The sequence below is a fragment of the Procambarus clarkii genome, chromosome 64 (genome assembly GCF_040958095.1).
Source record: "Procambarus clarkii isolate CNS0578487 chromosome 64, FALCON_Pclarkii_2.0, whole genome shotgun sequence".
NCBI lineage: Eukaryota > Metazoa > Arthropoda > Malacostraca > Decapoda > Cambaridae > Procambarus > Procambarus clarkii.
In genome coordinates this window covers 21,870,693-21,895,031 of record NC_091213.1, presented here as the reverse complement: position 1 = coordinate 21,895,031, position 24,339 = coordinate 21,870,693, and the positions used below count along the sequence as shown (strand labels likewise).

General features: G+C 49.1%; 1 long non-coding RNA gene across 2 annotated transcripts in view; it reads left to right on the top strand.

Moving 5' to 3' along the window:
- The first annotated feature begins 15,450 nt into the window (after window positions 1-15,450).
- LOC123769023 (uncharacterized) overlaps window positions 15,451-24,339 on the top strand; it is a 165,158-nt gene continuing 156,269 nt past the window's right edge. For both annotated transcript variants that reach the window (XR_011223681.1, XR_006774190.2), the window contains exon 1: window positions 15,451-15,610. This is a non-coding gene — a long non-coding RNA (uncharacterized lncRNA). The remainder of the gene's footprint in view (window positions 15,611-24,339) is intronic.

Here is a 24,339-nt window from a genome sequence, read left to right as displayed (position 1 = left end):
TAGGTGAAAAAGTACCATTATCCGAAAAATGTGATAATCCGGCTGGGGGGTCCTTCCCATATAGTCCGGATGATCGAGTGGAGACAGTAACACCACAAACAGTATTGTTGGAGGAGAAATATTAGTGCGTCTGGCCTTGAGGGCGGCAGCCATCAGCTGACTGTATGAGTAGCTACGTCTTTGTGCCTTTACTCACCATACAAGCTTAGATGTACAGTTATGGTGAACAAAACATGTAAATACTTATATAATAATGTCTGTATATAAAAGCAAAAACAGTATGGTGGAGGAGAATGGTGGCAAGTCAGGTGAGGTGAGGGAGGGAGAGAGTGGCAGCCAGTGGCAGGCTGCCACTGCCACTCAGCATATCAACTTAGTGGTTCGTTATGGTGAACACAAATGTAGATACTTATATATAGCGTCTGTATATAGTGAATAAAAGCAAAAACAGTATGGTGGGAGGAGAATGTGGGTGAGTGATGAACATAATTGTTCACTGTTTGATGAACATAATTGAATCAAACAATATGCACACCATATTTTTTAGTACAGCGATGATTCAGTCATTTTATTATATAATATATCACACTACACACTATTGAATAATATTACAGCAAAAAAACTACGAAAAATCAATCGGAGACATATTGAAATAATTAGGTAATTATCTCTTTGTGGCAACTCCAGCCTGACAGCTGGCGAGCAACAGACCACCTGGGACACACGCTGAGTCAGCGCCTGTTTTTTGCCAGACTTCCCCGCCCTATAGCAGTCATCAGTCATGTGTATGGAGTTCTTAGGCCTACCGGGGACCACGGCCAAAAACCGGGCCCCCTCAGAGAGGCAGGGGAGCAATGGCCTATAGAAACCCCAGTGTGGTTGGAAGCATTCTATGTCTGCCATCGACCGGAACAGGCACCCAGAAAGGTAAGCGCCTCAAAACAAACCCGTATTCTTGTTAAAATTGCTACCAAAATCCGAACTATTGGATAGAACTCCCCAACAGAAAAACAAAGAAACTAGTGTGACGTCACACGTCACCGCGCTGCTGTCTGCGCAGCTCCCCCCTCCCCGGGAAGGGGAAGGGGGGAGCCCCAGACCCTCCACACCTCAGTTCTTGAGGCTGATGCTTTAGGCGAAGGTCGTGTGCTCTGACTACCGGTGTCGCTACAGCACTGTGCTTTGTGTGTGGTGTTTGTTTTTGTGGGTGTGAGAGTCAGGAGTTATCTTCAGTACTCGGGCTGCATGTGCCTAGGGCTTCCTTCTCTAGGTGCCCTGTAAGTACTGCCCTTGGGGCTTGGGGCCACCTTCCACAGCCTCCTTGGGGTCTGCCTCTGCTGGTCTGTTTTACCTTTTTTGTTTTTTTCGGCCGCCTGTTGTGCTCTTGGGTGTTCTGTTCTCCCTTGTTACTGGCAGATAAGAGGCAGCTTGCACTGGTAGGGGCGCAGGGTGCTGCACAGCTTGTATTCCCGACATAGCGGCTGGCTCTGTTCCTTGGGGTTCGCTGTCCTCCTGCGGGGTTTTGTTTTTCCTTTTGTTTTTGCCTGGTAGGGGGTTCTGCCCTCTTGTTCCACTAGTTTTGACCTTTCACGGTTCTCCTCAGTGGCACCCCCTGCTAGGTCCCCGTGAGTGTACATGTCCCTGGGGTACAGCTATAGAAGTTCGCTTGGTAGTTTTGGGCGCCGGTTAGCAGCCCCCTGCCTGGGACTACCTGAGCGCAAGTCCTCTTAACCCCTTAACTGCGTTGCCTCCAAATGTGACACCCCCGCAGTGCGCAGGAAATAAATTCTCTGGAAAAAATTCTTTTTCTTTTTAAAGTGTCAAAAACCCTTCCCTCAGTATGGGTATGTAAAAAAAAGTCGAAACTTATTTTGGCTGCTATGGGGTCCGGAAGTTGGGGCGTGACGTCATCATTCCCCGTGCGCCCGTGCCGTAAGCGCTCGGGGCGGGGCGCGCGAGTTGCCGCGAATATATTTTCGTTCATTTTTTGCGCACCTTTCCAAATACATTTTCATTGTTTTTATGTGCCAATCCAATGTATAATGAACACGTACACTATAATATCGCAGTACAACATCCGTACTGTCCGTAGACACTGTGTTACGTGCATGAAACTTGTGTACACATATGCAGCACATATTTACTATGTATCATGCTAATTTGTGTATATATAGCAATCTATTTACACACTATACACTGTCACACACTATACATTCACCATCAACACATTCAGAACACCGCGTAGCAGCTGCTTCGTATGGGCCAATAGCAGCTGCCTCGTATGGGCCAATATCAGCTGCCTCGTATGGGCCAATATCAGCTGCCTCGTATGGGCCAATATCAGCTGCCTTGTATGGGCCAATAGCAGCTGCCTCGTATGGGCCAATAGCAGCTGCCTCGTATGGGCCAACAGCAGCTGCCTCGTATGGGCCAACAGCAGCTGCCTCGTATGGGCCAACAGCAGCTGCCTCGTATGGGCCAATAGCAGCTGCCCCATATGGGCCAATAGCAGCTGCCCCATATGGGCCAATAGCAGCTGCCCCGTATGGGCCAATAGCAGCTGCCCCGTATGGGCCAATAGCAGCTGCCCCGTATGGGCCAATAGCAGCTGCCCCGTATGGGCCAATAGCAGCTGCCCCGTATGGGCCAATAGCAGCTGCCCCGTATGGGCCAATAGCAGCTGCCCCGTATGGGCCAATAGCAGCTGCCCCGTATGGGCCAATAGCAGCTGCCCCGTATGGGCCAACAGCAGCTGCCTCGTATGGGCCAACAGCAGCTGCCTCGTATGGGCCAACAGCAGCTGCCTCGTATGGGCCAACAGCAGCTGCCTCGTATGGGCCAACAGCAGCTGCCTCGTATGGGCCAACAGCAGCTGCCTCGTATGGGCCAACAGCAGCTGCCTCGTATGGGCCAACAGCAGCTGCCTCGTATGGGCCAACAGCAGCTGCCTCGTATGGGCCAACAGCAGCTGCCTCGTATGGGCCAATAGCAGCTGCCTCGTATGGGCCAATAGCAGCTGCCTCGTATGGGCCAATAGCAGCTGCCTCGTATGGGCCAATAGCAGCTGCCTCGTATGGGCCAATAGCAGCTGCCTCATATGGGCCAATAGCAGCTGCCTCGTATGGGCCAATAGGAGCATTTGGCCATGAACACATTCAGAACACCTCGAGTGAGAGCAGCCACAGCCAGCCTGTCTCTCTCACTCCAACATCTTACTCACCAACATTGCTCCTCCCACCATATTGTTATAGTTCTTATTACACATGTTCTATATACCTATCTACATGTTTTATTTACCAGAACTATGCAAGTAAGCCGGTATTGTGTCCAAACAGTACAGTGGCCACCATACACTGCATGAAAAATCACACAGCAGACGACGCTACGATTACGGTCACCTCCCTCACCAAAATAGCTCCTCTCAACATTCTCCTGTTGCTGTTCTTACACTATATACACACACTATATATACCCATGTACATATGTGTTGCCCATAGCGAACCACTAAGCTAGTATGGTGAGCAAAACAAGAGTGGCAGCCACACACACAATGAGGCTACCTCAGTTCTCGCCCTCCTTCCCTCATCAAAATTCCTCCTTCCACAATACTACGCACAACGCTAATTATAACCACATTCCTGCTATTATCACAATCCTGGTCACTAATTCCTGTAAATGAATAATTGACCACACGTTTATTTTGAAAAGAAACCTAAGAAATCATTTGAAGATTCCTAGTTGAACGAAATAATGCTGTGGTGCTGTGACTAGCACTGCGAACATCGTGAACAGCATTGAATCACTGATATTTGAACATTGTACCCAGTCATTATCACACTCAGGCGCTTATATATATCACTATCATAGCTAAATAATACAAGTTATATATATATTTTGACATTATTAGGCGATGCTGTGGTCACATGCTGAACAGCAGTGCTGTGTGCTCATGCTGCGAGCGCCAGCCTCGGTTGCGCACACACTATTGAGGCTCCCACACCCGGGAATGTGGACCATGATTTTTTTTAAAGATGGCGTCTGTTTACAAGAGCCCTGAGGAAGCTGATGTGAACCCCATGTAGCCGCGGGAGTTATGAATGGAACGTGAAAAACACAAATACCCGGAGGCGTGTTGCGCAAACCAGACGTGAGCCTGCAGGCGCGTTGCGCAGTTTAAGGGTTAAAGTAAACGCTCAGGACCCTGGGAATCCCCTAGGGGGCGCGTGGGTCCGATGGATGTGACCCCGGAGTCCCCGCTTGCTGTGTGTGAGTTTGAGGGTTGCTCGGTCCCCTTGTCTCAGGGTGACCCTCATTGTTTTTGCCTCTGCCACGCTGCCTGTTGGGTCGGTGATACTTTCGACCCTGAGTCCTGTGAGTGTTGCTGCTTGCTTGTGACTCAATTTACCCAATCTTCTGATTCTATTCGGGTACAGGCGGCGCATGCGTTGCAGTCTAGGTTTCGTCTGTTGCAACGAGCTCGGTTGGTTGCTCACCCGGATGCCTCAGGGCTGCCCCGCTTTGCTTTTCGAGACCCGGACTTGGGGGTGTGGGGGTCGCTTCGATCCTGGTTCAGTCCGCACCTCCTCGTCCTTCCCCCTAATGTTCATTCTGGTCCCCCCCCCCCCCACGCTTCCGGCTTCAAAGCGTCCGAGGGTTTCGGGGTCGGAGCAGGGGTTACTTGATCTCGAGACTTGGGCAGCTTCGGGGGGTGCCCCTTCCAGTGGGGGCGGCAGAGGCATTTGAGTCTTGTCTCCCGGCCGAAGCTTCTGGGTCTGACCAGTGGGCCCCCCTTCCTCCAGCTTCTATGGCTGCTCCGTCCTTGTCTTGTGGGGTAGGGGCTTGGGGAGAGGACTCAGCCCCGGGTCCTGTGTTGAAGGACCTCGAGGCTGGGGAGGGGCTGACTTGGGGGCCTTGGACCCCGCCTGGGTTTTTCTTCCCTCTGAGCGTGGCTTATTGTTACAAGAAGTGGGGTTTTCTTTTCCCCCCCTCTGCGTATGAGTTGGATTTGGTGTCGGCTCCTCCTCCAGGTTCGGTTCCGTGTTCCCCAAGGTACGTCGGTTCCGTCTTTTCGGAAGTTTTCAGCTTATCGCATCCAACCTGGTGGCCTTTGCAGCTTACCTCCTGCGTGACCCGGATTATGCCTCAGAAATGGATCCGTCCGAGTTCAGGTTTGGGACTTCGTTCCGTTTCTGGCTCCGTTATGAGGTTCCGGAGTCTTCCTGGCTAGCAGACTGCCTTTTGTTTATTCTAGATTCCTGGCATTCCTTCTGTCATTCCCGCACGCTGGGTGGCGGGAAGCTTCCACGGTGCTTCAGGTTTTCCTGGGGGGCGATCTTGAGTACCTGAATGAGTGCTTGTTTGCCCCTGCCCTTCCCCGCGATGTGGGCGTTATTCAGCTCCATGTGCAGGTTCCCACCCTTTCGGCGGCGCTCATTGCGGAGGACTTGCGCGCCCGGGGCCTTTTGGCTTCGGCCTTGCGGTTCTTTTCCCTCCTGGAGCTGTCCTCGGATTGGCTCGTGGAGGATATGAGGACGCTTGGGTCCGTCCCTGGGTCCGGCGCCTTGTCCTCGGCAGCGCGTTCGTCAGCTGCCTTGTTGAAACTGTTCACGCCGATTTTGCGGGATGCGGTTTCCCTGTTTTATGCTTCCCGTCTCACGTGTCGGCAGATGGTGCTGGGTTCCTCCGTGGAATCTGCTTGGGCTCTGGCTCTTAGGCGTTCTTTGCCTTTTTGTCCTTTTCTGTTTGATGAGTCGACTGTGGCGCAGTTTATTCAGGCTGCGTCGTCGGCTTGTCGTCCGATGTCGGACTTGTTGGTTTTCCAGGGGTCCCGGGGTGGGTCTTCCCGGAAGGGTCGTGCCAGAGCGCGGGGTTCCTCTCGTCGTGGTAGGCCACTGGTGTCAGGTTCAGGTTCGGCTCCTACTCCCCAGACCCTCCCTCGTCTGGTCGGCGCGGTGTTCACTCTGTGCGGGGTTCTGGGTCTTGTAAGAGTCGCCGGCCCTTTCGTGGTTCCGATGGAAGGGGGGGAGGGGCGGCTTGCGCTGTTCGCCCACTCCTGGTCCCACGATTCGTGGGCCTTTCGGGTCATGTCTGTCAGCCTGCGGTGGCGTTGGGTGGCCCCTCCCCCCCTTGGGGGGGTCGGGGCTGGCAGGTTTCTTTCCCTGCGCTCTGTCGAGTCGTCTTGGATTGGGTATACTTGGGCGTCGTCGAAACGATGTCGTCCCTCAGATGGGTTTCCCGTCTGTCTCCGGTTCCGAAACGGGACTGCGCGGACCTGCGGTTCATTCTGGACTTGTCCCGTCTGAACCCCTGGGTTCATTGCTCCTCCTTTCGGATGACTACGCTGTCTCAGGTTCGGCTCCTCTTGGAGCCGGGCGCTTAGATGGTGTCCCTGGACCTCCGGGACGCTTATTGGCATGTCCCAATTCATCCACGGTTCAGGGACTGGCTCGGTTTTGTTGTGGGGCGTCTGAGTTACCGCTTTCGTTGTCTCCCATTCGAGTTGAACCTGGCACCTCGCCAGGTTCAACCAGGCGAGGTGCCAGGTTCAGGTGGTGCGAGGTGCCAATCAACGTGAACACGCGCCAGGTAAGGCGCGTGTTCACACGCCTTACACGGGTTGTAGTGGCCCGTTTGCGTCTCCTAGGTGTTCGGGTGTTGGCCTACCTCGACGACTGGCTGGTTTGGGCTCCCAGCAAGCAAGCTCCCAGCTTGCTTGCTACCCAGGGATTTGGTTCTTTCCCAGCTCGCCGGGTTCGGGTTCTTGGTGAACTGGAGGAAGTCCCATCTGGTCACCTCTCAGGTTCTGACTTGGCTGGGTCTCGTTTGGGACTCTCGAACCGCCTCCTTGTCTCTCCCTCCAGAGTCTCTCCTGCAGCTGCAGTCCCGCCTTCGTCTGTTTCTGGTGGGCCTTCGGGTCACCCGGCGGTTGCTCGAGGGGCTGTGTGGGAGCCTGAACTTCGCGATAGTGGTCTACCCGCTGGGTCGGGTTTGGCTTCGTCGGCTGCTCTGGTTCCTTCAGGGTCACCCCTTCCGCGCCTCTCGCGATCGCAGGGTTCGACCCCCGGGGGCCTTGCGTCGGTTGCTGTGTCACCGGCTTCCTCTTCGGGTTTTTCGGGGTTCAGTGCCTTGGCGTCTACCCGAGCCCTCGCTCGATGTGTACACGGATGCGTCGTCTCTCGGCTGGGGCTTTGTGACCAGTGCTCACCAGGCCGGCCAGGGGCGTTGGGATCCGTCTTTCCGTCGAGCTCACAGCACGGTGCGGGAGTTCGCGGCAGTGTGGTTTGCTCTTGGGAGGATTCGGGTGGCCCGCGGATCGACGATTCGGCTCCATTCGGACTGCTCTCTGGTGGTTCATTGCCTGAACCGCGGGGGTTCGATGCGGTCCTTGTCTCTTTGGGGTTTGGTCGCTTTGGGTGACTCGTCTGCTGAGTTCTCGGGGTTTGGCTCTCCTGGTGGTTCATGTACAGGGAGTGTCCAACGTCTTGGCCGACGTCCTGTCTCGCTTCGTTCCCCTCTCCATGGAATGGGCGGTCGACGACGAGTCCTTCCATTGGCTTTGCCAGACGTTCGGGCGTCCCGAGGTGGACCTCTTCGCGTTGGCATGGTCGTGGTGTCTTCCCGTGTATGTGGCGCCCTTCCCCGATCGCGAGGCCATCAGGGTCGATGCCTTTCGGCTAGACTGGTCTAGGGGGGGGGGGTCCTGTACCTCTTTCCCCCAGTTCGGCTGTTGCTCCAGGCCCTGATTCGCTTAGAGACTTACCAGGGGAGAGTAGTCCTTCTGGCCCCTTGGTGGCCGGCCCAGCCATGGTGTCATGCGCTGCTTGCTCGGTGTCCGAACCCGAGGGTTTTCCCGCGGCTCCGCCTCTTTCAGCAGATCGGGCCGGTACGTCACGTGGCTGGTTCGATCTTCTCCTCGAGTCTTCGCGTATGGTTTTTTTTACTCGAGTTTATGATCATCTCTATGGTGATCAGGTGGCCTCCTTGTTGGTGTCCCACCTGCGGGCTTCTTCTCGCGGCAGTATGAAGTTTCCTGGCGGTCCTTCTATTTCTTTTTGCATCTTCGTCGTGTTACTTCCTTGTCTGTTCGGGTGGTCTTGTCCTTCCTCTCTTGGTTGTTTCAGGACCGTCATCTTATGCCTAACACTGTCGCCTCGTGTCGTGCGGCGCTGGCGGAGCCGCTTCAGCTTGCCTTCGGTATCGATGTTACGTCTGCGCCGTTTCGCAAGCTGTCTCGTGAATTGTTTCGCCTCCGGCCTACTCATGCGCCGCCTGAGCCGTCCTGGTCTTTGGATCGAATGCTCGCTTTCCCTTCGTCTCCTTGTTTCGTTGTGGCTCCTTCGGTCCAGGATTTTTTTTCCAAGGCTCTTTTCTTGTTGGCATTGGCCTCTGGGGGTCGGGTAGGGGAGCTTCATGCTCTCCTTCGGCACAGGTTTTTCTGCTCTTTTGGTCGTGGTGATTATTTTGTTCGTTTGCAGCCGTCTCCTTCTTTCTGGCGAAGAATGAGACTGCTGGGTTCCGGAGGGGTCCGTGGGTGGTTGATGCTAGGTTGGTCAGGCCGGGGGTGCATCATGTTTTGTGTTTGGTTGCGGTGCTTCGCCGTTATTTGCGCACCACGGCTTCTGTGTCCGGGGACGCGCTTTGGGTTGATCCGGTTTCCCTTCTTCCCTGTTCGCGGGTTTGGGTCTCTCAGGTCGTCTGCAGGGTTATTAAGTCCAGCCAGCCTGTGGTCTATACCCGTGCCCATGACGTTCGTAAGTTCGCGGCTTTTGCTGCCGTCTTTGGGAATATGTCTTGGTCTGATATTCAGGTGCGGGGATTTTGGCGGTCGAACAGGGTCCTGGCTGCTCGTTACCTTGTGAATGTCCCTGGGCCCCGTCGGGCCTGTGTTGCTCTGGGTCGGCGGTTGCAGCCAGTTGTCTCGGCTTCGAGTTGAGGAGTGAGCGACGACCACCTCCCGGGTAAGTCCCTCTTTTTCCATCTGTGGGTAGTTAGCTCCGGGGAGCAGATGGGGCTTCCCCCAGAAAACCAGCATTGAATGTAATGAAACGCCATTTTCTGGGCGAGTCCCGGAGGCTCCCCGGCATCCCTCCCTCCCTCCGGTTGGCGTTTTTTTTGCATTTTTGACATCCAGCCTCAAGAACTGAGGTGTGGGTAGCCGGCGTGGAGGGTCTGGGGCTCCCCCTTCCCCCTCCCGGGGAGGGGGGTGCTGCGCAGACAGCGGTGACGTGTGACGTCACACTAGTTTGCTTGTTTTTCTGTTGGGGAATTCTATCCACTAGTTCGGCTTTTGGTAGCAATTTTAACCAGAATACGGGTTTGTTTTGAGGTGCTTACCTTTCTGGGTGCCTGTTCCGATCGATGGCAGACATAGAATGCTTCCAACCACACGGGGGTTTCTATAGGCCATTGCTTCCCTTGCCTCTCTGAGGGGGGCCCGGTTCTGGCCATGGTCCCCGGTAGGCCTCAGAACTCCATACACATGACTGATGTCAAAGTCTGACATTAGCATATCAGCCTGAGAAAGCTTCGGGGAGCCTCCGGGACTCGCCCAGAAAATGGCGTTTCGTTACATTCAACACTTTTTTTTTTTTTTTGTATGCGCCTGTGGGTGTCAAATGGTATATAGCCATGCGCCATTTAAGGGTTAAGGATGTTAAAGACATTAGGCAGATCATTGATGTATATAAGAAATAGGAAAGGTCCTAGGATGCTGCCCTGTGGCGCTCCTACAGTTAATAGTAGAGTGGGAGAGGTTATATCATTGATGGCTAATTATTGGTGTCTGTCTCTAAGATAGGATTGAATATAGTTAAGGGCAAGGCCTTGGATTCCATAATGGTGGAGATTAAGTAAGAGGTGGGTATGGTTAACAGTATCAAAGGCCTTTCTCAGGTCAATGAAGAGTCCAATCTGAAATTCATTTTTGTCTAGAACTGAGTTGATTATATCAAGCATACTAACCCTCAAACCGCTAGGGGGCCCCAATGGAATTTACGCCCACAGATGCAACAAAAAAAAAATCCAAAAAATTCTTTCGCCTTATAGAAGTGTTAATTTTTGTTCCTGATCACGGAAAAAATAACAAAAAAATTGTAGGGGGCATATTTTAGCCGCAATAGGGTAGGGAAGTGTGGCAAAAAAGGGGCGTTGGCAGAACCTTCGCCAGACGAGGTCTACTCCGCCCGAGCTGTCAGACGGCAGTTGCCACAAATATATTATTACGTATTTATTTCAATGTCTCTGATTGGTTTTTTCTTAGTTTTTTGCAGTAATATTATTCCATACAGTGAATTGTGATATATTTATATAATAAAACTTGTGAACCATCGCTGTACTCAAAATTATGGTGTGCATATTAGTGATTCAATTATTATGTTCATAAAACAATAAACAAATAGTTTTGCTGTTGTTACACTATATACACAGGTTATATATAAGTATCTGCATGTTTTGTTCACCATAACGAACTACTAAGTTGGTCTTGTGAGTCAAAAAGCAACGAGGAGTGACCGCCAAACACCAGCGAGCCACTCACTGCCACTCCCTCCCTCAACACCACCTCACTCGCCCTCATTCTCCTCCCACAGTACTGTTTTTGCATTTATTCACTGTACACAGACGTTATATATATGTATCTACCTGTTTTATTCACCATACCTGTACAAATAAGCTGGTATGGTGCCCAAAGACCATAGTGGCCATCAGTAAACAACATGCCAAGTCGTGCAGACGATGCTCCTCCTTCACCAAAATGGCGGCTCCCAACCTACTCCTCACGCTGTGATCTCACACTATACACACGTTATATATAAGTATCTACATTTGTGTTCACCATAGCGAACTACTAAGCTGGTATGGTGAGTGCAATCAATAAATGGTGGCTACACACAGTCAGAAGACGACGCCACAACCCTCCCTCCATGGAGCACAGCGCTAAATATCACCACAATCCTGCTATTATCAGAATCCTGGTCAGTTTTATCACAGTCAGTGGGCTTCACTAATACTATCACTGCTAAATAATAGCAGTATCAAATATATTTTGGCATTTGTAGGCGATGCTGTGGTCACAAGCTGAACAGCGGTGCTGTGAGCTTGTGCTGCGTGTGCCAGCCTTGGTGGCTTCCTCAATACTGACGCTCTAACACCCAAGAATGTTGGCCTGGATTTTTTTCTAGGTGGCATCTGGCAACTATCGGTCGTGGCTGTACTATAGCTGCCCCTATCCCAGGCGGGGCGTTTAAATTATAGCGCTAGACACGAAATCATATATAAATGATGTGCGCGGTTTCGGTTTTGTCACTGATATCATTTATATATGATATGCGCAGTTTGAGGGCTAATAATTGCATTGTTGGTACTCTGTTTTTGGGAGTGGAAGCCAAACTGACAAAGACTTAACACTTTCGCGGGATCAGGACTCACTGAGGAGTCCTGTTTCGCCAACCGCTCCCGCATGGTGGACATAAAGTTATGTCCTCTTTTAAAATATTTGTATAAAATTCAATTTTTATCCGATTTACTTTGGGTTTGTTTCAAACTGCGCGCCATGAGGCTCTCTTTCTCACCACTAGGCTGCATGGTACAATAAGTTCATGAAAGGTATGAAACACTTCGATCAAATGGTATTATGTCCCAAACGGGTTGCAGGTGGGTGACTTTAGCCGTTTATACTGGTAATGCTTCCACCATATCATGTATTATATGCATATGTCTGATTAGGGAATTTTATTCCGATCAATGTACAACCAAAAATAACTGTGTGCAACAAGTATAAACTTGACAAACATAACAAAAGTAAAAACATTTCGTGTGTGTTTGACGCTCACTGATATGTTCCAGCGTTGTTTTATATTTGGCGCTATTCTATCTTACGCTTTGTTGATCTTTTTTACCTACGGGCTCATAGAACATTCTATTGCAAACACATTGACACAAAAATGAATGACGTACATAGAAAATTAATGTCATGAGAGTGAAATAAGTATAAACTTTCAAAGCGCCATGCGTCGTCCCGTCACCGATACCGGGTAACAATTTCACCACTTCCCACACTCTTGCGGGCGGGCCGCAATCATTATTCTACGCTTATATTCATATCACCGTGTTGGGAATTTCATTGCGAGTCCATTGATACCAAAATTAACGCTGTAGGACAAGTGTGGAGGTGATAACAATCCCAAGAGTAAAAACTTTTTGTTGCTGTTGGGCGCTCACGGCGAGTCATCTTTGTAGTTATTTATTTGGTGCTGGTATCCCTATACGTTTCGTGACTTTTTTTTACTGATGTTCTTCTAGAGAATTTTATTGCGAACACGTTGGTACCAAAATTAAATACGTAGCTCAAGAACTAAGGTAAGGAGAGTAAAAAGAGTATACACATTTTTGTTTTTACGCTTACGCAGCAAAACCGCACCGCGCACATACTGCTTTTTTTTTAACCATCCCAGGGAGCGCGAAAGTGTTAAGATCATATTAGTTGTCAAATGCTTGGGGTACTTTCCTATAGGCAAAGAACATTGTGGTGATATAATATAACTCTTAGGACACCTAAAGATTGCCAGTAGGCATGTTTAGAAACTTGTAACTGATGATTATATAAGAAATGTACATAAACTTAAGGATATAAGTAGTTTAATGCAAAATTTCCTTTGCAAATAAATTACTGAATGGGTCAACAATTCTGGCAGGATTGGAAAATTTGTAGTGGTCTGTTGATTAGTCATGTAAAATTGAAACTATTAGTTGATTGTGTATTGAATAGTGGAAATTGAAGAGTAATATTAGATATTCCTTTAAATGGTGTACACCCTCTATAATATGTTTTGTGATCTAATCCTAGACCTTAGGACACCTAATGATTGCCAAGGGGCAATATACAGTACAACCTCGATTCAACGTACCCCGATTCAACGAATCTCCAGCTAGTTCGCACACTTTTCAGGCCGGATTTACTCGCCCAGTTCGACGAACAATGGTTCGCCGAAGCGGGGGATGTTCGGATTTGCTTACGACATCGAGACAAGAGTTCACAAACTGGTGGAAAACTTTCCCATTCTATCACAGATTACAATTATTAATTCCTTCATATGACAAGTTGGATCACACAAGTGGACCACACAAGGTGACCACAAACGGTCCACAAGCTTATGATGATGGGACAGAGTTCACAGAGTGGTGGAAAATGTCTCATTCTATCACAGATTACTATTAATAATTCCTTCATAAGACAAGTTGGATCACACAAGTGGACCACACAACAAGTGAATCATATGAACCAAACACCAGCCAAAATGTTCCATACAAGAAGTGACGCATATTAACCAAACACCAGCCAGAGTGGTCCACACAAGTGAACGACTGAGTTTCAATGATTTTCGTTCACCGATTTGTGGCACACGTATCTTTGTAAATTAATTTAAAGGCTGAATCGTGAATAGCTAGCTAATGTTGTGAAATCTTCTTATATACATTTTCTGTGATGAAACAAGACAAGTGAGGGTGGACAGATAAGGGAATACTGTACAGTAAACGTCACTTTACAGTGAGGTTTCACTCACTATAGTCTGTGTTGTCATAGTTCAGTGACCCATGACTTTAAACGTTTCAGATTAATAAATCATTTCTAAAACTAATGTTTTTATAACTCTTTATCATCCTAATTAAACTAAACTAAATTAAACCAAAAATATACTGTAATATGATTGATATCTGGTATTTAAGAAATTATTCACGTTATTGGCAGCACAACTCCAGCACGAGTGGACGGGTCTAATCCCTGTCCACAACACCATGCTTGTTTTGTTCGATTTCGTCGCAACAGTTCAGTGATCTCCAGCTTCGAAATAATAAAATTAATAAATCGGTTCCAAAGTAAGTATTTTTTATAGCTCTTATTACCGTAATAATGTTGCTAAACTAAACATGTAACCCAAAAATATATAATTTGATGTAAATCGAATATTTGAGAGAAATTTATATTACTGGAAATCAAACACAACACCAGGCGTGTTTTGTTCGATTTCGTCGCCACAGTTCAGTGACCTACGACTTCGAAATAATAAAATTAATAAATCACTTCCAAAATAAGTATTTTGTATAGCTCTTATTACCGTAATAATGTTGCTAAACTAAATATATAATCCCAAAATATATAATTTGATGTAAATTGAATATTTAAGAGAGATTTATGTTACTGGATCTGGCTTAAACACCAGCCGACTAAAGGGTGTACATATAGACTTAGTCTGCGTTTGTACAGTATGCACCCAGTGCCCTTAGCTTTATCTGCGATTGACGTACAGTATTTATCCGCCGGTGGAAGAATAATTGTGGAATTGACCATTTTTTTACTACAGCTCTTTGGTTATAAAACAAAATGTCTCAGGGGCTTACTAATAGTGCCTTATTAATGCCAAAAATGAAGCAATATTTTGCAAGAACTAGTAGCAGAAAATCAACCAGCATGAGCACAGCCGTACCCAGAGTGGTACCCAGCTGTACCCAGAGTGGTACGAAGCAACCAGCATGAGAACAGCCGTACCAAGCATGAGAACAGCCGTACCCAGCACGAGAACAGCCATACCCAGCATGAGAACAGCCGTACCCAGCAAGAGAACAGCCATATTAAGTACGAGAACAGCCATACCCAGCACGAGAACAGCCGTACCCAGCAAGAGAACAGCCGTACCCAGTCAAGAGAAACAGCCATACCAAGCACGAGAACAGTCGAACCCAGCATGAGAACAGCCGTACCCAGCACGAGAACAGCCGTACCCAGCACGAGAACAGCCGTACCCAGCACAAGAACAGCCGTTCCCAGCACGAGAACAGCCGTACCCAGCACGAGCACAGTTGTACCCAGCACTGGTACAGCAGCCAGCACCAGCTCAGAAGCAGCTGAACCCACAGCAGCAGCGAGCACCAGCAAAGCTGATGCAAACATCTAAAAACATCGTGTGCGGCGTGAACAGTTAGAACAAGTGTTAAATTTAAGTGTGTACACAGTGTTAAAATTAAAGTTGCATGAATTTTAGTGTACAATAGTTTTTATAAACTGTATTGTAGTACTCAACATAAAGCAGAACTACTTTTAATCAACACAGTGCTAACGGCATAATGCACTACAGCACGTATTTACTGTAGAGCATTCACAATTTCACGAAACTTCAAGATGGACATAACTCCAACAGTAAGGTAAATTTATGAATTCCAGTATTTTTTAGTAGAGAAGTAATATATAGGTACAGTATTTAATATGATAATGCATTTTTATTGTGCACAGAAAAAAAAGACACTGACACAAACGCCTCCTGAAGGTCACCTCTTGCAACTAATCCAACGATCCAACGAACTGGGGTTGGTCCCATATAGTACATTGAATCGAGGTTGTACTGTAGTAAGAATTTTTATCTGATAAATGTCCTATATGAAAATGCCATTATTGCTAGGAGTATTTAATACTGTATACAGTATTTCCTCTTGCAGTGGGATTGCTGACCAGATCTTCAATCACAAGGTGTCGAGTGGGTAGGAAAGTCCCAGTCTAAAAAATGTCACATCCAAACAAGTACAGTAACTACAACTACGGATTGGATAGCATATGGAATAGGTGAGTGGATGTCCTGTTTATGCTGTAAGACTAGTTTGGTCATGCCATTTTAGGTGGTTTCTTAAGGTTGTATACTCTTTAATACGGGTTCCTAAACTGGTGGTATAGTAATCCAAATAATTGCAGTTTGAGACTGTCCTTGAACCATTTTAAAATGTTTAAACTAGTAATTTTTAACTACCTTGATTGCAGCTACTTTTTATTTGCACTTTTTCTATAAATAAAAAGAACATATTTATCTTTCTGGAGGGAAGCCCCTCCAGCTCCCCGGAGCTATCCAGGCTGATATGGATATATTAGACTTTGGGATCAGTCAAGTGAATGAAGTTCTAGGCCTACCAGGGACCACGAGTCAGAACCTGGCCCCCCTCAGAGAGGCACGAGGAGCAATGGCCTATAGAATTGCACATGTGGTTTGGAGTCTGCCATTCTGTGTCTATGTCTGCCGTTGACTGGGTTAGGCACCCAGAAAGGTAAGCGCCCCAAAACAAACCCCTATTCTCGTTAAAACTACTACTGATATTCAAATGATTGGACAGAACTCTCCAAATGAAAACGAGCATGACGTCATCACGTGTCATGCCACTGTCTGCGCAGCTTCCCCCTCCCTGGGAAGGGGAGCAGACCCCTCACACGGGCTACCTAAATCTCAGTTCTTCGACTGGTGTGATTGGCAATGGTCTGGTGACTCTGGCTCCAGATTCTGTCTTCAAGCTCTGTTCCTTGTGGTGTGGTGCTGTCCTCTGGTGCGTGTGCCAGGAGTAATCTCACAAATACTTGGGCTGCATGTATCTAGGGTTATCTTCCCTAGGAACCCTGTACATACTGCCCTTGGGGCTTGGGGCCTCCTTCCACAAGTCACCTTGGGATCTAACTCTGCTAGGTCTTTTGCTGCTTGGTGATTGGCTGCCCTTAATGTGTGGGGGTGTTTTCTGCACCCTTGGTGCTATTGGAAAGGGGGGTAGTTTGCACTAGTTGGGGTGTGGGGTATTGCACAGCTAGTTATCACCTCTTTCCTAGTTATGTAAGCCAAGCTAGTTATCACGGCCGGCTCTGTTCCACCTGGGTACATTGTCCTCTTGCAGGGTTTTCTTTTGTTTTTGTTTCCTGCCTGGTAGGGGGCTGCCCCTTGTGTTAGGTTATTACCATTGTCTTTTGGTGGGACCTCCACTAGGTCCCTGTGAGTGGACACATACCAGGGGCACAGTTTTTAGTGGGTTTTCTTGGTGGATTTGGCTGTGGGTTTGCAGTATCCTGCCTGGGGCTTCCCTTAGCAGTACCAGTCTAAGGGTCCTGGGAATCCCCGCAGCGGTGCATGAGACCAGGCATGAGATGGATACAACCCTTGGGTCTCCTCTCACATGTGAGTTTGAGGGTTGCTCTATCCCCTTGTTTCGGGTGACTCGCCGTTTTTGCCTCCGTTATGCTGCCTGTTGGGTCAGTGACGCCTTTGACCCGTAGTCCTGCGAGTTTTGTAGCCTGTTAGTGACTTGGTTCACCCAGTCTACTGATGATTCTATTCGGGTGCAAGCAGCTAAGGCATTGCATGCTAGGTTTAGGTTGCTGCAATGCGCTAGGTTGATTGCTGTCCCAGAAACCCTGAGACCGCCTCGTTCTGGTTATAGGGACTCGGACTTGGGAGTGATAGTCGCCTCAACTCTGGTTCCATCTGCCACCCTCTTCATTCTGATCCTTCCCCTCTGCTTCTGGCTCCAAAGTGTCTAAGGGTTTCGGGGGTCGCAGCAGGGTTTAGCTGGTTTTGAGACTCAAGCAGTCTCGGGATGCCCCTGCCGGGCTGGCGACGGAAGCATTAGAGTTGGTTCCTCCAGCCATGGCGTCTGGGTCTGACCAGTGGGACCCCCTCCTTACTGCCTTTCTGGCTTTTTCTTTGAGGCCGGGCTTTGGAGGACAACTCTGCCCCTAGGTCCTGAGTCCCGATGTGGAGGTTCTCGGGGCTGGGGAGGGGTTGATTTGGAGGCTGTGGGCCCCGCTTGGGTTTTTCTACCCTCGGAGCAGGGCTTGCTGATACAAGGAGTAGGGTTTTCTTTCCTCCCCTCCGTGTACGAGTTGGATTTGGTGTCGGCCTCTTCCCAGATTCAGTTCCATATCCCTTCGGGTCCATCGGTCCCGTCCATCCGGGGATTTTCGGCTTCCCGCATCCTTCCTCATGAGGTTCAGGAAGCCATTGCTGCTTACCTCCTGCACGACCCAGATTATGCCTCCATCAGGACTCGGTCTTCATTCAGGTTTGGGTCTTCGTCTTCCTACTGGGTTCATTATGAGATTCCGGAGTCATACTGGCTAGCGGACTGCTCTTTTTGTTGGAGGCTTGGCATACAGTACTTTGTTGTTCCTGCAAGCTTGAGTGGCGTGAGGTGCTGACATTGGTCCAGGTTCATCTAGGGGGGGCAAGTTTGAGCACCTCAGTGCGTGCTTGCTCGCCCCTGTCCTTCCTCAGGATATTGGCATGGTGCAGCTTCACATACAGGTTTTCTCCCTTTCGGCTGCACTGATTGCGGAGGACTTGCGCGCTCATGGCCTGTTGGCTTCGGTCTTGTGGTTCTTTTCCTTCATGAAGCTGTTCTCTGATTGACTTAAGAAGGATGTGGAAGTGCTTAGAGCTGTTCCTGGGGTCCGGTGCCATGGTTTCGGCAGCATGTGCGTCGTCTGCTCTGTTTAAGCTGTTCGCACCGATCCTTGAGGTTATCTTGAGATGATTTCGGGTCTTTTTCTAGTGTCCCCGCGGCCCGGTCCTCGACCAGGCCTCCACCCCCAGGAAGCAGCCCGTGACAGCTGACTAACTCCCAGGTACCTATTTACTGCTAGGTAACAGGGGCATTTAGGGTGAAAGAAACTTTGCCCATTTGTTTCTGCCTCGTGCGGGAATCGAACCCGCGCCACAGAATTACGAGTCCTGCGCGCTATCCACCAGGCTACGAGGCCCCTTGTGGGATCCTGCGGGATGCAGAGTCTTTCTTTTTTTGCTTTGCATCTCGCGTGTCAGCAGGTAGTGGTCACTTCCTCTTTGGAATCTGTTTGGGCCCTGGCTCTTAGGTTTTCTTCACCTTTTTGTCCCCTTGCTGTTTGCAGAATCTGCGGTTGGGCAGTATATGCAGGCAGCTTCTTCGAGTTGCCGTCCTATGTCGGACTTGTTGCTCCTCCAAGGGAGGGATGGGGGGGGCGGGGTATGGGAGTTCTTCCTGGAGAGGTTGTGCCAGGGCTTGTGGTTTCTCCCATCATGGTAGGCCGGCGGTGCCAGTTTTGGAGCCGGCGCCACCTTTTGACCCCGTCTTCGTCTGGTTGGCGCGGTGATTGCTCTGTGTGTAAGTCGGGTTCTTGCAAGGGGCCTCTACACTTTCTCAGTTCTTCCCATTGATGGGGCGATGGGGGAAGGCTCATGCTGTTTGCTCAGTCCCGAAATGGGACCGAGCAGACCTGAGGTTCATTCTGGACTGGTCCCGTCTGAGCCCCTGGGTCTATTGCCACTCCTGTCAGATGACTACTGTTGCTGGTCCTGTTTCTCATGGAGCTGGGCGCTTGGATGGTGTCCCTGGACCTTTGGGACGCGTATTGGCACGTTCCGATTCATCCTGGGCTCAGGGACTGGCTTGGATTTGTGTGGCATCTGTTACCACTTTCATTGCCTTCTATTCGTTTTGAAGCTGGCACCTTGTGTGTTGACATGCCTTACCCGGGTCATAGTGGGCCTTCTGCATCTGTTAGGGGTTCGGGTGCTGGTCTACCTTGACGACTGGCTGGTGTGGGCTCCCAGCCAGTTTGCGTGTCTGCTCACCAGGGATTTGGTTCTTTTCCGGCTAGCCGGGTTTGTGTTTCTGGTAAACTGGAGGAAGTCCCATCTGGTTCTCTGTCAGGTTCGGACTTGGTTGTGCCTTGTGTGGGACTCTTGGACCCCTTCCCTGTGTGTCCCTCCGGAGGCTCTGCTTTGGCTGCAGTCCTGCCTTCGCCTGTTTCTGGAGGGCTCCTGGGTTACTTGGTGGCTGCTCGAGGGTTTGTGAGGGATCCCTTCCATGCCTCTCGCGATCACTGGGTTCGGCCTCCGAGGGCCTTGCGTCGGTTGCTGCATCATTGGCTTCCTCTTCAGGTTTTTTGTGGTTCAGTGCCTTGGCGCCTACCCGCGCCTCTCACTCGATGTGTTCACAGGCACTTTGTCTCTCGGCTGGGGCTTTGTGACCAGTATTCACTAGGCTGGCCAGGGGAGGTGGGATTTGTTCTACCGTCAGGCCCACAGCATGGTGCGGGAGTTTGCAGTGATGTGGATGTCTCTTCGGAGGGTTCGAATCGACGATCAGGCTCCATTTGAACTGCTCCCCGGTGGTTCATTGCTTGAACTGTGGGGGTTCAATGCGGTCCTTGGCTCTTTGGGGCTGGTCGCTTTGAGTGACTTGTCTGCTGAGTTATCGGGGTTTGGTTCTCCTGGCGGTTCACGTTTGAGGGGTGTCCAACGTCCTGGTGGACAGCCTGTCTTGGTTCATTCCCCTGTCCATGGAATGGACAGTTGAAGCAGACTTGTTCAGTTGGCTCTGCCGGACGTATGGGCTCCTGAAGGTGGACCTCTTCACGTCGGCGTGGTCGAGGCATTTCCCGATATATGTGGTGCCCTTCCCACGACTGCGGGGCCGTCAGTCGGGGTCGATGCCTTTCGGCAGGACTAATCGAGGTGGGGTTTCCTGTACCACTTTCCCTTAGTTCATCTGTTGCTCTAGGTCCTAGCTCGCTTGGAAACTTACCAGGGAAGAGTAGTCCTCTTGGCTCCTTGGTGGCCGGCCCAGCCTTGGTTTCAGGCGCTGCTTGCTCGGTGTCCGAACCTAGGGGTTTTCCCGTGGCTCTGCCTCTTTTAGCAGATCCGTTACATGGCTGGTTCGATCGTCTCCTTGAGTCTTTGCGTCTGGTCTTTTTTACTAGAGTATCACTACTTGTATGGTGGCTTTGTTAATTGTCCCACTTTTGTGCCTCATCTCGGTGACAGTATGAAGTTTCCTGGTTGTCCTTCAGGCTCTTCTTGTCCCTTCGTAGGTTTACTTCGCTTTCCGATAGGGTTGTCTTGTCCTTTCTCTCGTGGTTGTTTCAGGACCGTCATCTTATGCCGAATACTGTCGCCTCTTATTGTGCGGTGCTGGCGGAGCCACTGCAGCTGGCATTTAGCATTGATGTTACTTCTGCACTGTTTCGCAAATTGTCTTGTGCGTTGTCACCACCTGCCTGCTCATGCGCCGCATGGGCTGTCCTGGTCTTTGGATCGGGTGCTCTCTTATCTTTTTGCCCCTCGGTTTGTAGTGGCCCCTTTGGTTCGGGATTGTTTCTCCAAGGCTCTTTTTCTTGTTGGCATTGGCCTCTGAGGGTCAGGTCGGAGAACTTCATGCTCTCCTCTGGCACAGAGTTTTCTGCTCCTTTGGTCCTGGTTATTGGTTTGTTCGTTTGCAGCCGTCTCCTCTTTTCTGGCAAAGAACGAGACTGCTGCTTTCTGGAGGGATTCTTGGGGTGCTGATTCTTGGTTGATTAAGCTAGGGGTGTATCATGTGTTGTCTGGTCGCAGCTCTCTGCCATTTCCTGTGCTGCATGGCCTCCGTGACCAGGGACACTCTTTGGGTTGACCCGGTTTCCCTTGTTCCCTGATCCAGGGTTCGGGTCTCCCAGGTCGTCCTCAGGGTTCTTCAGTCCAGCCAGCCTGCGGCCTATCCTCGTGCCCATGACATTCATAAGTTTGCTGCGCTGGCTGCCGTCTTGTACTGACCTTCGAGCACGAGGTTTTTAGAGGTCGAACAGGGTCCTGGCCGCTTGCTGCCTTGCGAGTGTTGCGGGGCCTAGTCGGACCTGTGTTGCATTGGGTCGGCGGTTGCAGCCAATTGTCTCAACTTCGCATTGAGGAGCAAGTGCCAACTGCCTCCTGGGCAAATCCATCTTGGTTTTGTCTTTGGGTAAGTAGCTCCGGGGAGTCGATAGGGAACTCCCCAGAAAACCAGCGTTGAATCTAATGACATGCCAGTTTCTGGGTGAGACCCGGAGGCTTCCCGGCATCCCTTCGTTTGGCGGTTTTTTGAGTGTTTTGATATCCAGTCTCAGAACTGGTGTGTGGGTAGCCAGTGTAAGGGTTTGGAGCTTTCCCTTCCACCTCCCAGGGAGGAGGGGGGGAGCTGCACAGGCAGTAGCATGGCACGTAGTGATATCATGCTCATTTGCTCATTTTCATTTGGGAGTTCTGTCCACTCGTTTGATTTTCACTAGTAGTTTTAACCAGTACAGGGGTTTGTTTTGGGGCGCTTACCTCTCTGTGTGCCTGACCCGGTCGATGGCAGACATAGAATGCTCCAAACCACATGCGCAATTCTATAGGCCATTGGCCCTCTCAGAGAGACATGAGGAGCAGATTCTGGCTCGTGATCCTCGGTAAGCCTAGAACTCCATTCACTTGAATGATGTCAAAGTCTAATATATCCATATCAGCCTGGATATTTCCGGGGAGCCTCTGGGTCTCACCCAAGAATCTGGCGTTTCATTAGAATCAACACTGTTTTTTTTACTGTTCTTTTTATTGGTATCCATTTGTAAAGATATAGATGATACTATATTTTAAAGCAGATCTCTGAAATCTTACTTGTACATAATAGGTTTAGTGGTGGTTATGGATCTGTCAAAGGGTGTAGGTAGATGCTGGGTAATCCAATGGGAGTGTATTTTAAAAATATTTAGATGTTGGTTCTGGGAGTTCTACTCGCAAAGCCTGGCCTGGCGCCAAGCTCTACACGAAATCATTTGTTCCAACAGGCTGTTGCCTGGAGTGGCCCTCAGGCTCACATACCCACCACAGGTTGATTGGTCTGGCACTTTAAGAAAACAAACTAGTTTTCTCTTGAAGATGTGTACGGTAGTTCCGGCAATATTTCTTGTATTCGCTGGGATGATGATGAACAACCGTGGACCTCTGATGTTTATACAGTGTTCTCTGATGGTGCCTATGGCACCCCTGCTCCTCACTGGTTCTTTTCTTCATTTTCTTCCATATCGTTCACTCAAGTATGTTATTTTACTATGTGGATTTGGCATCAGGCCCTCCACTATTTTCCACATATATATTATTTATCTCTAGTGTCATTTCTAGTGAGTGCATTTGGAGACCTTTGAGATTATCCCAATTATTGTCTATGGATCGATGTGGTTCTAGTCGCGTCTATGTATGCCTTGTATGTTTTCTGTACTCTCTAAATTTCAGCAATCTCTCCTGCTCTGAAAGAGGAAGTGAGTACTGAGCAGTACTCAAGACAGGACAGCACAAATGATTTGAATAGTACAACCATTGTGATGGGATCCCTGGATTTGAAAGTTCTCGTACTCCATCCTATCATTTTTCTGGCTGGCATTATTTGCTTTGTTATGCTCCTTAAACATTTGGTCATCAGACATCATTATTATTCCCAAATGCTTTACATGTTGCTTTCTGTACTATGGGCAGATTTGATTGTGTTTTGTACCCAGTTTTATGTTTAAGAATCTCTTTTTTACCGTACATGAGTACTTGGAATTCATCACAGTTAAACGTGTTATTTTCTGCTGCCCCGTCAAAAACTTTATTTTTTTAAAGAAAGACATAAAAGTTTTTCAATGTCTTCAGCAGAGGTAATTTTCCTGCTGATTTTTGTGTCCTCTGCAAAAGATGATATGAAGCTGTGATATGTATTTTTTTCTATCTGATATGAGAATAAGGGAAAAAAGGCAGTGGTGCAAGGACTGTACCCTGAGGTACAGTGCTTTTAACTGTACTTACTCTTTTATTTGGTTGACTGATACTCGTGTGTTCTATTTGACAGGAAATGGAGTATCCACTGTCCTACATTACCAGTTATTCATATTGACCTCATTGTGTGTGCTATCACTCCATGGTCACATTTGTCAAATACCTTTGCAAAGTCTGTGTATACATCATCTGCATGCACTTGCTAACAAGTTTCAATATATGGGTTGAAAAGTTATATGTATCTGTGTTCCTTCATTTTCCCATAAATCCCTTCTTAAAACTATACTTAATTTTTCCCTATTGGGTCATTCCATCTCAAATCACCAGTCACCTATGGCTCCCATTCGACCCTCTTCAAATGCCATGAAATTTTGTAGTAAGATAGCCCTAGAGCCCAAATGACACTTTGCAAAATATTAGAGCTCAATCTGCTTTGGTTCTTAAATAACAGGTCCATATTCAATGGGCTCTTGTCCCGTTAATGCTTAGGTACCACAAAAATGACCAACTTTGACCATTTGTTAACCCTTAAATTGCGCATCGCATCATATGATGCTTTGACCGACTTGCAGTAAATTGCGCATGAGTACTACGCAAGATTTGAACGGCCCACGGATACACGGGGTTCACCACACCTTCATCAGGGCTCTTGTAAACAGACGCCATTTTTTTTTTTTAAATCATGGGCCAAATTCCCGAGTGTTAGGGGCCTCAGTATTGAGTGAGCTACCAAGCCTGACACACGCAGCATGAGCTCACAGCACTGCTGTTCAGCTTGTGACCACAGCATCGCCTAAAAATGCCGTAATATACTTGTTCATGCTATTATGTAGCGATGATATTATTACAGAAGACCCCTGACTGTGATAAAACAGACCAGGGTTCTGATAATAGCAGGATTGTGGTGATATTTAGCGCTGTGCTCCATGGAGGGAGGAGTAATGCTGTGGGAGGGGGCGGGTAGTGGTGTTGTCTTCTG